Genomic DNA, 7,211 nt, shown 5'->3' with positions numbered 1-7,211 from the left:
GAGGGAAATGCTTATTATTTGATGTTATCTTGGTCATATTTGGTGGAAGGTGCTTCTCTTGGTGAAATCAACCCTTTCAGCCAATTTTAGCAGTGGTTTTAGTGCATTTATTGCTAATTATAGCAACCTACAATTTTACTTTTTTGCTTTGATTTGGTACAGTATGGCTAGTCATTTGAAAGATATAGCTCTCTTTAACATTCCCAAGTTGGATGGTACCAACTATGAATATTGGAAGTCCCAAATATGGCACATTTTGGTGTAAAAGTTGCATATTAAACCCTTGCATTTCATTATGTTTCAAAGGTGTCAAACCTGAGGATATGGATGATGATGTTTGGATGGAAGTTGATGAGCTATGCAAGTCCACTATTATTTTGTCACTCTCAAAAGAGGTCCATCATAATGTTGTTGAAGATGAGAATTAGAGTGCATGGGATTTATGGGAGAAGATTCAGGAGCTTTATGCACAGCAGAGTCATGCGTGATAGATGTATTGGCTGAAGCAGTTAATGGACCTTCGCATGAAGGAGGGGACCTCCCTTTCATCTCATTTCAGTCAGTTTCATGCTATCATGAAGAGTTTGTCGTCACAGGGTATTGAGTTCAAAGACAACTTGTACCCGTTGTTTTTGCTTGGCACCTTGCCTAAATCATGGGATGTATTCCGTACTGCCATATGCACGAACAAGCTTGATGGGCTGAAAATCAAAGATGTTGAGAGTGCTTTATTGACTGAGGAAATCAACTGGAGAAACAATTATACTTTTTGCTCTTCACATGCATTGACCATTAGAGGCGGCAGAAATGGCAGGCATGCTAATGATCATAAGGACAGGGACTCTCAGAAGTCCAGGTCCAAGTCACGTGGTTGCAATAAGTCTCGTGGACGGAAGTCTGACCTTACCTATCATTATTGTGGGAAAGCAGGACATATTAGGCTGCAGTGTCATAAAATGCGTGATGATAAGCGCAAGGAAAAGGGAAAAGAAAAAGTGCAGGAAAAGTCTTCTGAGTGCAATATTGTACTTGCAAAGTCTAGTGTGAAAATAGAAGAGGTTAATGTCATGCAGGCCACTGATTCAGATGATGATTACATACTTGCAGTTTCTTCATGCGATGCCTTACAGGCTTCTAAGATGCATTCTATGGATGCGCAGTGTTGGCTCTTGGATTCGAGTGTGTCCTTTCATGTGACACCCTGTCGAGATTGGTTTCATACCTATCGTACCATGTCTAGTTCTGTGTGTCTTGTTAATGACAGGTCTCGTGACATTGTGGGTATTGGAGATGTTAGGTTGTAGTTTCCTTCTCGCAGTTCTTTTGTTTTGCATGATATATGCCATGTATCTACGTTGACTTGCAGCCTTATGTCAACTAGACAACTTGATGATGTAGGGTATTTTGTGTCTTTTGGAGACTTTGCATGGAAGATTACTCGTGGGGCTTGTACTTACAAGAGGTGCCAAGTTTGGCAGCCTTTATCCCTTACTTGTATCAGGAGCTACATTGGATCATGTTTTGTCCGTGGGTTCTATTCCCCATGTATCCCTTTGGCATGCTCATTTGGGGCATATGTCTCTTAAAGGAATGAAAATGCTTCGTGCTTTGCAGTATCTTCTGCCTTTTGACTCTTCTCATTTTGATTCTTGTGATCATTTTTTGTATGGCAAGCAGACTAGAAATACGCATAAAAAGTCTAGTAAGAAACACATGGGTGAGCCCTTGGCTCTTGTGCACTCAGATGTATGTGGGCCCATGCCCTGTCAGTCACTTGGTGGGGCAAAGTACTTTGTTACTTTCATAGATGATTACTCATGTAAGGTTTGGGCTTATCCCATAAAATGAAAATCTGATGTATTAGACACATTTCAGCGTTGGCTTGCATTGGCAGAGAACCAGTCTGGGAAAAGGCTCAAATGCCTAAGGTCAGATAATGGGGGTGAGTATGTATCACGTGCTTTTGAGCAGTTTTGTGATGAGTGGTTTATTAAGCATTAGTTGACTGCCCCTTACACCCCACCCCAGAATGGTATGGCTGAACGCATGAATAGGACCATTCAGGAAAGGGTCCATAGCATGCTTAGCTAGGCTGGCTTACCACAGCACTTTTGGGCTGAGGTAGTTACTACTGCAGTGCATCTCATTAAGAGGCCGCCTAGCAGTTGCATAGGCTTTCAGGTTGCAGAGGAGGTATGGGCAGGCAAGCCCCCCTCTTATGATCATTTGTGTGTCTTTGTATGTGAGGCATTCTGCCATGTGCTCAAGGACAAACGCAATAAGTTGGATCCTAAAAGTGCCAAATGCATTTTCATTGGCTATGGAGATGTAGGAGAGATGGGTTACCGTCTATGGGATCCAAGGTGCAGAAAGTGATCTACAGTCATGATGTCATATTTCATGAGGACAAAATGCATATGCAACGTGAGAAAGTGGTTGAGGTACGCAGAGTTATCTGTCAGGAGGAGCCACCTGCTCCCATTCAGCCCCCGCTCCACGGCCAGCTAGACAACACACAGCATCACCTGATACTCATGGTCCATATGCTAGACATGCTGATATTAGACAGAATGTCAGTCAGGTAGTAGAGCCTAGGTTGAGGCGTTCTACTAGAGATAGACGACCTCTTGACCGTTTTGTGCCCTCTATGGATTATGTACTGGTTACAGATGCACGAGAGCCTCTTATTTATGATGAGGCTATGTGTAGGGGTGATTGTCACTCTTGGAAGAGGGCTATGCAGTCTGAGCTTGACTCATTGCATAAGAATAAGACTTGGGATTTGGTTTCCTTGCCTCAGGGTAAGAAGGCTTTGCCATGCAAGTGGGTGTACAAGCTGAAAAGTACCCCTAGACACCCCAAGCCGGCATACAAGGCTCAATTGGTTGCTAAGGGTTTTAAGTAGGAGCATGGTATTGACTTTGATGAAGTCTTTTCTCCTGTGGTCAAGATGACCACCCTATGCTTAGTCTTGGCCTTGGTTGCACAGCTTGACCTGGACTTGTACCATATGGATGTCCAAACGGCTTTTCTACATGGGGACTTGCATGATGAGATTTACATGGAATAGCCTAAGGGCTTTGCAGACCCTGGTAGGGAACACCTAGCGTGCAAGCTAAAGAAGATTCTATATGGCTTGAAGCAGACACCTAGGGAATGGTACCATAAGTTTGATGCATTCATGCAGTCACAGGGCTACAGCCGTAGTGCTATGGATTTGTGCTTGTACATGAAGAAAGCCCGTGACGGTTCTTTACTTATTTTGGTACTCTATGTGGATGACATGCTTTTAGCAGGGACAGCTCATGAGGAGCTAGATGCTCTTAAGGCTCAGCTCAAGAAGAGCTTTGAGATGAAAGTTCTTTGAAAAGCCTCTAATATACTTAGTATGCTCATTACACGCGATAGATCTCATGGACTACTCTATCTATCACAAAGGGAGTACATTCATAAAGTCCTTGAACACTTCCGCATGCAGGATGTTAAGCCTATTGGCTGTCCATTACCTTCTCATGTGAAGGGTTCACAGGCCAATTATCCACAGACAGATGAGCAGAGGGCTGAGATGGCCAAGATTCCCTATGCATCAGTTGTGGGCAGTCTTATGTATGCCATGATAGCCACATGTCTAGATATTGCTTTTGTAGTTGGGGTTGTGGCACATTATATGGCTACACCTAGCAAGAAACATTGAGATGCCGTGAAGGGTATCATGAGATACCTGAAGGGCACAACAGATATGTGTCTTTGTTATGGCAACTAGGATACATGAGTCATGGGGTACACTAACTCTAATTATGTAGGACACGCAGATAGTAGGAAGTCCACTTCTGGCTATGTCTTCACTTGTGCTAGAGGGGCTATCTCTTAGATGTCTAGGGGCCCAAAGTGTACGAATCTTTCCACTACAAAGGCCGAGTATATTGCAGCCCACAGAGTCTTGCAAGGAGGCTATCTGGTTAGGCTGTTTGATTTGCAGACCTTGGTATGATAGATGCTATGCCTACATTGCATTCGGATTCTATGAGTGCCATTTAGTTGGCCAAGAATCCGGTCTTCCATGCGAAGATGAAACATATTGAGGTGAGGTATCACTTCATTCGTGAGGCCGTTGAGGACAGGTCTATTGACCTTGTCAAGATTTTGACTAAGCAAAATCTTGCAGACTTGCTCACGAAAAGCCTCACTACCAAGTACTTTGCCTTCCTTAAGAGATTGATGGGAATTGGATGAGATGACATCTTTTTCCTCATCTTGTTGTACATGTGTACATGTTGTACTGTCTTTTCTTTTTCTCTTTCACTGGGGCAGATTCGCCTTTAAGTGGGAGGTTGTTGGGGGTAAAGGCGCCTCCACCTAGCCACCTCTGTATTACTACACTGATAGTACCTGCCACTGCACACTACAGGTGGCGAATGCCCGTCACACTCACTTATTCTTTATTCTTTTAGTGATAGTTTGAATAAAGGAAGGCCCAGCCACACATTGTGGTTGTTGGAGTTCCCATTTGTGTCTCTCTCCCTTCTTGCTCTTGCTCTTTGCCATAGCTCACTTTCTAAGCAAGCTTCATCCTTCTCACCCTTCACAAATGATGCTCAGATTTGCTCCAAATCAGTCCCAAAGCATACACATAGCATCCCATAACATCTGAGCATCACCGGGCATCAATAGGCATCAAATGGGTAATGCCAAGAAGCATCAAACAGTAAATGTCAAGTGCTGCCATGTTTTGACAATCCTGGGACTGTGTAGACAGCAAAGGGCTGAAGGGGAAAGCACTCAAATCGATCATCGAGAGCCAAGCACTAATGCCGGGGAGTTGAACAATGCTCGGGAAGGTTGCCAAGAGTGCCGGGAAGCCGAGGAAGAGCAGGGAAATGCCAGGAGCAGGTTAGCCCAGTCCCCTAAAAATGCACCAAAAATTGCATTGGCTGTTCTTGGGGGCTGGGGGGACTTCAACAGGCCTCGAGGGCACTTGGAAATGTTGAGGGGGCTCTAATGCAGCCCAGGAAGAAGCCGATGAAGGTCCAGAAGCTTGGGGAGGAGGCGAGAGATCAAAACATACCTGCAAATGAAGGTGCCATGGCTTCCATTGAAGCTCGGGTTGAAGCTCTTCAAATCTGAGCTAAAGAGAAAGCCAAGCAAGCTCCAATGCCTTTGCTCTGATACTAGTTGAAAGGGAAGTGGAACCCAGGAGGAAGAATCTTGGCGGTGAGAGCTATGGTGGATGGAGAGTAAGAGCCAAGAGAGAGAGAGAGAGAGAGAGAGAGACTCAAAAGTGGGAACTCCAACAACCACAATGTGTGGCCAGGCCTTCCTTTATTTGAAATGTCACTAAAAGAATAAAGAATAAGTGATTGTGACCGGTGCTCGCCACTTGCAATGTGTAGTGGCGGGTACTGTCAGTGTAGTAATACTTGGGCGGCTAGGTGGAGGAGCCTTTACCCCCAACACTCAGCATCCTTTGCCTTATTGAAACAAAGAGAAAGGGCATCCCTTACATCAATAAACTTGTCATCTATAATTTTAGTGCCCAGTATAAGTAACTCTTCTTTCAACTCATTTTCAATATCAACAATGCCATTTGTAGCATCAGAAGCCTCTGTAATGATTGATAAATAATAACCCTCCTTGAGATTGAAGAGCATTTGGATGTTGATAGGACTCACATACAATATCTACATTTACATGGTTTTCTTCAATTATGATCTCAGCTGTAAATTGGGCAACATCTAGTTTGTTCACAATATATGATTCTTACTGGGGGTCCAAACATTCCTCTGCATCCTTCTCAATTGCCACCTCATCCAAAAGGCAGAAACTTGAACATTTTGGTTCCTCCAATTGTTGTTCATAAGATTTGACAGGATATTTAATAAGAGTATACACAATGAATGGAGCTGCTTTTGACATAAGCCAGCATTTCCTAGAATGAGCAAAACAAAACACATATGGTGCACAAAACCTCTCAAGAGAATGATATCCACACTTCCTTGTGAATAGTGCCTTCTCTGAAGGTGAGCTCCCAATAGGCATATGAACATATTCCTTTGCATCCTTTTCAGCCCACAGGAAATGTAAGACTTTCAAACTCAACAAACTCTTCCACAATTTTTTTTACAAGAATTCAAGACAAAGTCAATATCCCAATTAGGGTTGAAAATATCCTTTGTAGTTCCATAGTAAGATAACTCCATGCCATTTTGAAGAAGAAAGTCTAAGAGCCATTCTGAGGGAGAAACCTCTATGATCTGAGATAATCCAAGAACCCTCAATGGTGCCTTACCTTTGATTGGAGACTTCTTAGACTTTCCCACACTTGCTATTGAGCAAGGAGAAGAAACAATAGGAATTTTAGGAGAAAGGGCAAGACAACCAGAACTATTTGACCTTGAAGACAATCTTCTCCTTTTCCTCTTTGGAGTGACCACATCTTGGGAGTCTACAAAATCTTTTGGTTTAGACATCGAAGGATGCACAAGACAACACGAATAGACAAAGCCGACCACAGGAAAATGCCTACTCGCTTCATACATTTGAATGCTAATACAATGCAAAAAAAACCTCAATTGCTTGATGAACAACACTTCTCGCTTCGTATCGTGATTCCCACAACAACTGAAATGAAATAGCCTCCAAAACAACAGAAGGAATTCAAAAATATCTTAAGATGACTAAAATAATTTGAGTGCAAATTTTGGTAAAAAAGTAAAAATATGCCTTGTAACACGTATTTATAGACAATGGGAAGGATTTGCCATGTGGATAGCCACGTCGATGCCTATGGCAAACCCTAGCCAAAAATACACTACCACATGTCACATGCCACACAAGTATATAAGACCGATCCTAGCTTATGTGGCTCATTTTAGACATCCACAATATGACACAAACAACAACCCCTCCCAGGTTTCCTCTCTTTCCTTTCATGCCATATCTATTTTGCTTTTGCATGTGCTTGTTTGCTGCTAAATGATACAGAGCGAGGAGACCTCTTGTAGTGCTGACACTTCTCCTCCATTTTCCGCCATATATCGGCTCCTCAGGATACAAAGCAATAACACCTCCCCAAGGCTTATACTAAGTCTTTCCATGATATCGAGTGAGAGAAACTAATTCGAAGGTAAGAACAACGTTTACTTACATTTACTTTTTCACATTCGCAGTCATGATATGGTGCGAATAGGTCTTGAACTATGTCACACTGCTGT

Source organism: Lygodium microphyllum, chromosome 19 (assembly GCF_053477565.2).
Source record: "Lygodium microphyllum isolate KBCC chromosome 19, Lygodium_microphyllum_v1.1.10, whole genome shotgun sequence".
Classification (NCBI taxonomy): Eukaryota; Viridiplantae; Streptophyta; class Polypodiopsida; order Schizaeales; family Lygodiaceae; genus Lygodium; species Lygodium microphyllum.
The sequence above is the reverse complement of the archived record's forward strand: the minus strand, read 5'-3'. Positions refer to the sequence as shown.